Genomic DNA, 9867 nt, shown 5'->3' with positions numbered 1-9867 from the left:
CAGGTTCTGTGGGTGAGGAATTTGGGAAAGGGCTGGCTGATTAGATGTTATATATACTGAAGTTCTATTCAGTTAGTACTTAATGTGGAAACTCATCTTGTGGAAGCCATGATTTGTGCTGTGAAGGGAAGTCAGAAAAGTAGATGGCATGATTCTGAACATCAGGAAGCTTACAATACTATCAGACTTGCACACACAGATAGGTATAAAATAATATAGAACACCTAGTTAAGGTATTAAAATCATCATTCAACAAATACTTAAATATATACTATGTTCCAAGCACTCTACTAGAACTGGATATATAACTGTGAACAAGATAGACACGTTCCTTTCTTCATGGAGCTTACTTTTAGCTCTGTGTGTGTCTGTGTGTAACAGATAACAAAGAACTTAGAGTTAATTGTATAGGATATTAGAAGATAAAAATGTGATGGAGAAAAACAAAAGAGGAAAGGAAAGTAGAAATTGTGTGTGAGGCAGTACAATTTTAAGTGCAATTGTCAGGTAAAGTAATATTTTAACACAGGTGTAGAAGTGAGCGGATGAGCCTGTGACCATTTGAGTTGAATGTTTCAAGCAGAGGGAAGAGCAAGTGAAAAAGTCCATATGCAGGAATGTGTTGGGTGTTTTCAAGGAGCATCAAGAAACTGACTGTAGTAACAAAGCGAGTAAAGGGGAGAGTTGGAAATAAAGGCAAGGGGGGAGCAGGATGGGCTGGGGGATCAGAAGTGAAGGGCCACATAGGTCTTTCAGGCTGAGTAAGATGGGAAACCAGTTGAGAGCTTTTTGAGTAAGTGGGGCATGATGGGGTCTTTGTTTAAAAGGATCAGTTTGGCTGCTGCATTGGGAATGGTTAGTAGGAGTGTCAGGATAGAAGTTGGGAGGCCATACAGGAAGCTGTAATAATAATCTAGGTGCTAGATGGCGGTGGCTTAGATTAGGGTGTAATGGCAAAGATGGGAAGAAGTAGTCAGGTTCTAGATCTGTTTTGAAGGTAGAGCCAATAGGATATCTTGATGGACTGAATTCGTGGTGTGAGAGAAAGCCAGAATTCAAGAATGACCTTTTTTTTTTTTTTGCCTATTCAACTGGAAGGAAGGAGTTTCCACCAACTGAAATAGGTAAGAAAAAAATAATTATATGTTGATGGAATGATCCAATAGGGAAATTAATCATGCAGTAAAGAAAAGAGAATCGTTGTGACTAAATTAAGAAGAGAGTAGAATCTAGTGTATGTGTGGAGCTCCTGTCTTAGGATTTTCGGTAGTCCATCTATAAAAAACTAGGGAAGGCAGAGTGTATGGCCAAAAAATAGGATATAGTTCCTCATTTGAGAATGAGGGTGGGGAAGAGATGGAGGTCAGAAGAGCCTGGCAGGCTACAGTCCATGGGGTCGCAAGAGTTGGACCTGACTTAGTGACTAAACCACCACCAAGGATAAAGGAGAAAATATGAAATTGCCATCTAGATGCGTGAGAGTGAATTGGCTATTGAAAGGCTATAGTATTGCCAGGTCTATTTGAGGTTCAGCAATATTAACATAAAGTGGTTCCTTATCAACATGATGGTATGTTTGATTGTGTGTTTTTCCTAGCCATTTTTCAGCTTCTTGGGTGCAGGCACAGAGTAGCAGGAAAGCTGGATTTTCCCAGGGCTGGGTTTTGTTAAATGTGATAAATTGAGAGAGAAGCAAGAGGGTGGAGGGTATAAGTAAGAGAGTGTTTATAATGACAAATCATGGCATTTAAACAGGATAATGGAAACAAAGACATGATGGGGGTGAGGAACAGTGAACAGAGGGTAGAATTAATTGACTGTAGGTCCTAGTGGGGCTGATGGATTATTGCAGGTGGGCACTATAAATTCTATACAGTAGAGAGTGACCTGGAAAGAGAAGTGGATGGAGGTCTGAGTGTGGGATGTTTGAATCTGAGATTATGGTAATTGTAGATGTGGTAATGACAAGGGGAGATGGACTGAGATCGGGTAGACGACAAAATAATCGGAGGAGAAGGAAGAACAAAGAGGACAGCGTTGAAAGTATCAACAGCATGGAACTGGAATCACTAAGAATTAAGACATGCATGTTGTTAGAGTGGCAGTGGTCTTGAAACATGAGAGAAAACAACCAAGAAGTGGGTAGATATCTACAAAAGGGAGGGGAGGTGATAATAGACCAAGATATAGATTCAAAGCTGGACAATTTTAGGGAAAGGGAAAGACAATGATTTAGAAATAGCAATGAGGAGCATGGAATATACATACTTTACTTTTAGTTCTAAGAATTTAGGTCACTTGAAGGAGACTACCACTAGAGACTACTCCAGTAATCTGTAGACAGTGTCCTCAGAGTGGAATAAGGTTTCTGTTAGTAACTTTGGAGAAAAGTTGAAGGTGAAAGAGAACTTACTGCTAATAGACTATGGGGTGCAGAAGGCACAGTGGAGGGATTTCAGGAGCAGGGGGAGATGGAGGTAGAAGAGATGAGCAGACTTATGAAAATAATATAGGTTCCATATTTAACATAATGGTTATCAATGATAGCATGATAAAGCTCTTTCCCTTATTTGCTTCTGACTATTTCTATGAACTGGGCTCTGCCTGCAGCAGGTAGTAGATGTCCTAGTTCTCTCCTTTGTAAAATGGATCTAATTTTTGGAACAAGGAGAAGAAGCAGATAATACAAGAGCCCTCAGCCAACAAGACTAGACTTAACTGTCCATCAATTCTCTAACCAATTGCCCTAAAAGAGACTTCTCTGATTTTCTTCTTTTGCTTGGATCAAGACATCTGGATAGGACAGAAAAATCTTTGAAGAGCCCATCTCAATTGCATGAAAGACTTGGCAATGGGAAACTTTTCCCATCCATGGCCATGTTTAATCCCTTTGGATTGTGAGAGAAATGGTGTCAGTGGATGGAGGGCCACTACCAACACTACAGCCAGATCCTTCTCCAGTGAGCCACTGCTGAAGACTGATTTTAAAAAGAAAAATAAGGAAAAAAGAAAAAAATTAATAGGATATGTGATAAATGCCTCATCTGAAACATATGCATGCTCATTCACAGAAAACAGAATTGTTTTCATGCTGCTTCCATGGACTCCTTGGTGGAGCTGTCATTTTGCAGATGTCAATGGCCTGAAGGGTCCCAGTGTGTGTGTGTATGTGTGACAAATTCCTGTCCTGCAGCAGAATATAAGTAGAGCATGCCCTAATGGAATCAGAGGCATTGCACACTGAGGTTGGGATTCAGTCTTCCCAGTTGAAATTTTTCAGAATATATTTCTTCAGCAATAAAGTATTTTCTGAATTTTTCGCCAATAGGAATAAATAAATTACATAAGATGGAGATAGGGTGCAAGCTGCCTATTACCTTTTATGTGATTTCTTTTCTTTCTGTTCTCTTAGCACATAGCAAGCAGCATTTATACTCCTAAAATTTATATGAGAATGAAAGGAAAACAGAAAAAGAATTTTCTTCTAGCTACTCTAAAAGAAGATTTTGAAGGTCATATAGGGAATCACAGAGGATTTTATCAGAACGACTGGTGCATGGAATAGTGATGTGGTGGTAAAATCAAGGGTGTACTGTTTTGATTTTAGTTTTTCCAGGTTCAGCTCTGAGACCTCAAAGTATTGACTTCTCACAATGAGTTGTTCTTTGGCAGCATGGATACAGGACTAATTCTTAGATCTATAAATATTTTTTGAAGACAAGTAAGGATGCTAGCTGAAGGAGGGTCTGCAGGCTGAGAGTAACAGGGTTTAGTGGAATTCCTTCTTAAGTGATCATTACAGAAACTATAAAAGAAGCCTCCACAGAGAGTGGGAATTTCTGAAGATCTTTGGTTTCAGAGATACCTTGTTACTTTGCCTACTTTTGACTGAGAATCTGAAAATTCTCAGTCTGACACAAAAATATCCTTCTGTCATTGGCTATCTTGATTCTACTTTAAGCCCTTTTCAGCTCTACATGGAGAACAACAAAAGCTGTAAAGCAATTAAACTGAGTTGTAATTTCTACATCAAAGTCAATCTTGGCCCATTTTTGCCACCTAACTTGTTGCTTCCTGGATGTTCTTATCTATTTGTGAAAACTCATCTTGGTTTCCATTACTTTGTCTTGCTTGATCTCTAGTAAAATGTTACTTTCCCCTACACTTCCCATTTGGTTATTTCTGGGCTTTTCCTAAGAGTAAACTCTTCCACAATTCTTATTTACCAGATGAAAGAATCCTGAAATTGAGATCCATGAATAGTAAGATTCTTGAAGGTATTTTCTCATGTAGATTTTTTTTACATAACTCATTTAAAAATTTGTTAATGAAAAACCTTTTGGTAATTAATAAAACATATATATAATCCCTGTGTAGGTTTGGATAATTACAAGTAAAACATCTAATAGTGATTTGGTACTATGCAGTTTATAGAATATTTTAATGTTCATAATTTATTTGATTTCACAATAGTTCTATGAATTTAAAGGAATGGATATTAATATACCCATTTTACACATGAAATTAAGGGCAAGGAGGGTGGATAACACAGCTAGTAGGAACTTGAATCCCAGTATGCTGACTTAAGTTTGTGGCAATTGAAATAATTTATGTAAAGATAAAAGCTGTTCTTGTTCACAAACAGTATTTTGCTGCATATTTTTTCAAATTTATTTTAAAATTTTTGATGCAATTTTAAAGGGTACACTGTTTACAGTTATTGCAAAATATTGGCTATATTCCCTGTGTTGTACATCCCTGTAGCCTATCTTACACCCAATAGCTTATGCCACCCACTCTCCTACACCCTCTTATTGCCCCTGCCACGCTCCCCACTGGTAATGACTAGATTTTTCTCTAGATCTGTGAGTCTGCTTCCTTTTTGTTCACTAGTTTGTTGTACTTTTAGATTCTACATATAAGTTTACCATGCATTTTTCATTATTAATATTAGGTTGGCAAATTCAGACACTAAATTTTCCCTGTTTCAATCTTTCTACACGGGGATCCACGTATGGGCCCCCTGAAGCAAATGCAGAAGTATCTCGGTAGTTCTTAGCTGTGTGGCACTGGCCAACCACCTGAGCTCTCTAGGTTCTCTGTTCCCTTAACAGAAGAGGGAATGGTGGTGCTATTTGACTGTTAGTTATTTCTTCAAAGGCAGCTATGTTGGTCTAATGAAATATAATAACTGACATGAAAATTGTTTGAGGCTATAAAGCAGTACACAAAAGCTGTCAGTGTTGTTCATCACCACTGTCTTTGGCAAAAGGTCTAGGAGGGAGAGAACTGGGGTTCAGCTGGGTGTTGCATGTATGAACTTTTCTGAGGTTTACACTTTTGTAAAATAAGAGAGAGGAGATGTGGTAAACCAGGCAAAGCTGTCTTAGGGCACTCTTACTGTGGGGTGTTTATGAGGCTCTCTCCAGGCTTGTCCCCCTGCCCCACTTCCAGACCCCCACTTCTGAGCTGGCACTACGGTAATATTTTCTGTGCTATATGTGCTCAGTTATGTCTGACTCTTTGTGACCCCATGGACTGTAGCCTGCTAGGCTCCTTGGTTCATGGGGATTCTCCATACAAAATTACTGGAGTGGGTTGCCATGCCCTCCTACAGGGATCTTCCCAACCCAGGTCTCCTGCATTAAGGCAGATTGTTCCTTTTCTGAGCCACCAGGGAAACAGATAGCTAATAATGGGTTAAGGTATTTTTTTTTTTTTTTTCCGTTTACAAGTGATGTTTTCCCATTAACATGATACTCCAAAATCTCTTAAGAATGCCTCTACATTGGCAGAATTCTGGAGTTATTACAAGCTTTTGGAGGGGTAGGTATGCTTTTATTTTGGATTGTGGCTATCATTTGGGTTGTCCCCAGACTATCATACTTTATATTTCCATTTCTTAAATGCAGAGGTTATTTATTTTTATTGCAGTATAATTTATATAAAACCAAATGTACCATTTTAAGCATACAGTTCAATGGGTATTAACAAACATACAACCAGGTGACCACCATCACAGTCAAGACATAGTTTCTACATGCCCACCCTCAGCTTCACACTGCTTTCTGTCAAAGTAGATTAGTTCTGCTTTGTCTAGAATGTCATATAAATGTATTTATATAAAGTGTAATATTTTTTGTCTGGCTTGCGGATGCCATAGATTATGGCCTATGCTTTAAGCAAACCAAATTCAGTGCATGTAACTACTTTCCTACAATTGTGAATAGTCTGCACTTTTGTGTACGGAATGAACTCTTGGCTAGTGGTTGTCCGTGGGATCATGGTGGCCTGGGCTTGTGACATTTTTTCTCTTTAAATCAGAAAGAAATATTTCCCCTTTAAAAATTTTACAGTTAGCTGGTTATCTGCTGTCAGTGAATGGCAAAGTTTTGGGAATAGAGGAGTTTGCAGACTCTCCTGCTTCTATTTGCAAAGATCCTTTAACCTTCCATTATGCCATTTCTGTTTTTGATACAGTGGTATGTATATAAACCATGGTTGCATCAGATGGCATTTATTCAACTTTTTAAATTGTAAGAATATGCTCATTATAGAGAGTTTGAGAAATAAATGGAAAAGGACAATAATTTTTCCCCATACTTTCTCATCAGTTCAGTTCAGTCACTCAGTCGTGTCCAACTCTTTGCGACCCCATGAATCGCAGCACGCCAGGCCTACCTGTCCATCACCAACTCCCAGAGTTCGCCCAAACTCATATGCGTAGAGTGCATATTCGCCCAAACTCAGTGGGTCCAGCCATCTCATCCTCTGTTGTCCCCTTCTCCTCCTGCCCCTAATCCCTCCCAGCATCAGGGTCTTTTCCAATGAGTCAACTCTTTGCACGAGGCAGCCAAAGTATTGGAGTTTCAGCTTTAGCATCAGTCCTTCCAATGAACACCCAGGACTGGTCTCCTTTAGGATGGACTGGTTGGATCTCCTTGCAGTCCAAGGGACTCGCAAGAGTCTTTTCCAGCACCACACTTCAAAAGCATCAATTCTTCGGTGCTCAGCTTTCTTCACAGTCCAACTCTCACATCCTTACACGACCACTGGAAAAACCATAGCCTTGACTAGATGGACCTTTGTTGGCAAAGTAATATCTCTGCTTTTTAACATGCTATCTAGGTTGGTCATAACTTTTCTTCCAAGGAGTAAGTGTCTTTTAATTTCATGGCTGCAGTCAGCATCTGCAGTGATTTTGGAGCCCAAACAAATAAAGTCTGACATTGTTTCCACTGTTTCCCATCTATTTGCCATGAAGTGATGGGACCAGATGCCATGATCTTAGTTTTCTGAATGTTGATCTTTAAGCCAACTTTTTCACTCTCCTCTTTCACTTTCATCAAGAGGCTTTTTAGTTCCTCTTCACTTTCTGCCATAAGGGTGGTGTCATCTGCATATCTGAGGTTATTGATATTTCTCCCGGCAATCTTGATTCCAGCTTGTACTTCTTCCAGCCCAGTGTTTCTCATGATGTACTCTGCATATAAGTTAAATAAGCAGGGTGACAATATACAGCCTTGATGTACTCCTTTTCCTATTTGGAGGGAATAACATTACATTTCTGGGCACATTTTCCAGTTTTCTTTCCTAGATATGGTCTTTTATGTATTTTGATAATACATCATACAAAATTTTGTACCCTGCTCTTTAAATTTAATATTTCAGTCATAGCATTTCTTTGTGTCATTAAAAAGCCTTCACAAACACTTAAATGGCCATTTATAGCTTATGAAATATGTGTTATTTTATTATAATTATATATATGCACATTGGTATGTAGAGAGAGATAGAGATTTACAATTCAATACATGAGAATTTAAAAGCACTAGAGGGACATTCAATTTTAAAAGGAACCCTATGTCCTAAAAAAAAAAAAAAATCCTATGTGATTCCTATTCTAATGTTAGTATATGGGGATTATATTTACAGGAGAAAACAGTTATACCTATTTGATAGAAGGATGCACAAACTGGCTACTAAATCAGACTTAACATAGAGAGTTCTCCTTAACCCTTCTCTTACACTTGCCTATTGGTGTTTCTGCTCTGCATGTGTGTAGATTCAGCTGTGCTTCCATGAGACTACTGGTGAGTTTCCATCTGTTGGATCTCAAACTGACAGACGTTATAGGTGTAGGAGATTCGAATGTGCTTCCAGAGTTATTTTGCTTCTTGATGACAGCTGATAAAAAATATGGACAATGAAACTGGGAGTCTTTGCCCTCTCATCACCCCCCAGGCTAGAGGAGAGAAACCCTGAGAGGCATAAATGTCAACTACGATGGCTACAGTATTAAAAGTCTGTATACCTATATTGGAGGTTCACTGGGTTTAACAGAACTCAAAAGATGCCCTCAGACAGGCTGATATTGCAGTAAGACCTAAAATCCATCTATGTGATAATCTTTCAAAGGACCAGAATAGGTCTTAAATAGTACACAGATTAAGAATATTATTTATGTAATGATGCTCAAAATGGACAACATGACAAATGCTTAAGTTTTTATTCAGTTCTGCTTCATAAATATTTGTTGGCCACCAAGCTAGGCACTGTGGGAAATATATGGAATATGATTTTGCAGAAATGTGACTGATTTAAAAAAATGAATTCCTGAATTCATATATTGAAGTATGTGATGTTCTTTGAGAGGTTAAACATTTTTCTAGGGATGTTTTTATCATTTCAAAAATTTCAAACTCCTCTCTTAGAGCTTGCCTTCAAGCTTGTAGCATATTAAAAAATATGTATATAATATGTGTATACACGTGTATATAAATATATATTTAATTCTTAAAATTAGCCAAAAGTTATTTGGTGCTAAGTCCTATGAATGAGGTAGTAGATCAATGTGGCTAACATTCTGTTCATCTAAAATGATGAGTAACTGTGGAAAACTGAGTTTGATATTTGGGGTAAGGCTTGTCAATTTCAAAAGAAGAGAAATGTGGTATTATTGTAGTAAGCTTGTTGCTTCTCAAAATGACCCTGAAGAAAAATATTCATTTAAATATAAGAGTTCTGAAGTGTTTATAAATAATTCTAATTTCTTAGCTAGAGAACCACACCTAAAGAAGGCTCTCAACTTTTGGAATCTTCTGCTTTGCCAAGAAGATGGCATGGAAGCAAGTGTCAGAGTCAAAGTAGGAGTTGGCATTAATTACTTGTTGCTGGATCAGGGCTGAGATATCTTGTGATACAGGCAGGAAGCTGGGGTGCCTGACAGGGCTCCCCTTTCCAGCTTTGCACTCACCCTCAAAGGTGTAGGTTGTCTTTCTGTCAAAATTTCCCCTGCTTTTCAAGTTTTCCCTTGCTAGTTGTTTCATCCAGATTAATTTATGCAGAAATCATGTCGAGTGTGTCTGTGTGTGTTTAATTTATCTTGGTTGCAAGTTATTGTAGGATTGATTCTAGAAATAGGAAGTAAAGAAGGAAAGCAATTAGCAAGAGTAGTTCAGGATGGTTTCTTGAAGCAGGTGGGTGGGGCTGACTTTTCCTAAGTTCTGGAGCATAGAGATGGCATGCATTGCTTCACCATACATGAAATTCAAATGTATATGAGGACGATAGATGTTCTGTCTAGTGCCTGTAACATTGTCTCCTATAGTCAAGTGCAAGATACTTGAAGCAGAGATGAAGCAATCTTTTATACTCCTCACAGCATATAGAGTGCAGGATAGTCTCATTAAAGCTCACCTCAACAGTCACCTCTTCACTGAAACTTCCATGATGCTCTCTAGATAGAATTACTGCTTTTCATCTCGTGTTCCTTTAACCAAACCCTGCATCTTAGCTTGGGCTGCCATAACAAATATAGACTTGCTTGCTTAAACAACACAAATTTATTTTCTCAAAATCTTGGAG

This window comes from Oryx dammah, unplaced genomic scaffold (genome assembly GCF_014754425.2).
Source record: "Oryx dammah isolate SB20612 unplaced genomic scaffold, SCBI_Odam_1.1 HiC_scaffold_21, whole genome shotgun sequence".
Classification (NCBI taxonomy): domain Eukaryota; kingdom Metazoa; phylum Chordata; class Mammalia; order Artiodactyla; family Bovidae; genus Oryx; species Oryx dammah.
The sequence above is the reverse complement of the archived record's forward strand: the minus strand, read 5'-3'. Positions refer to the sequence as shown.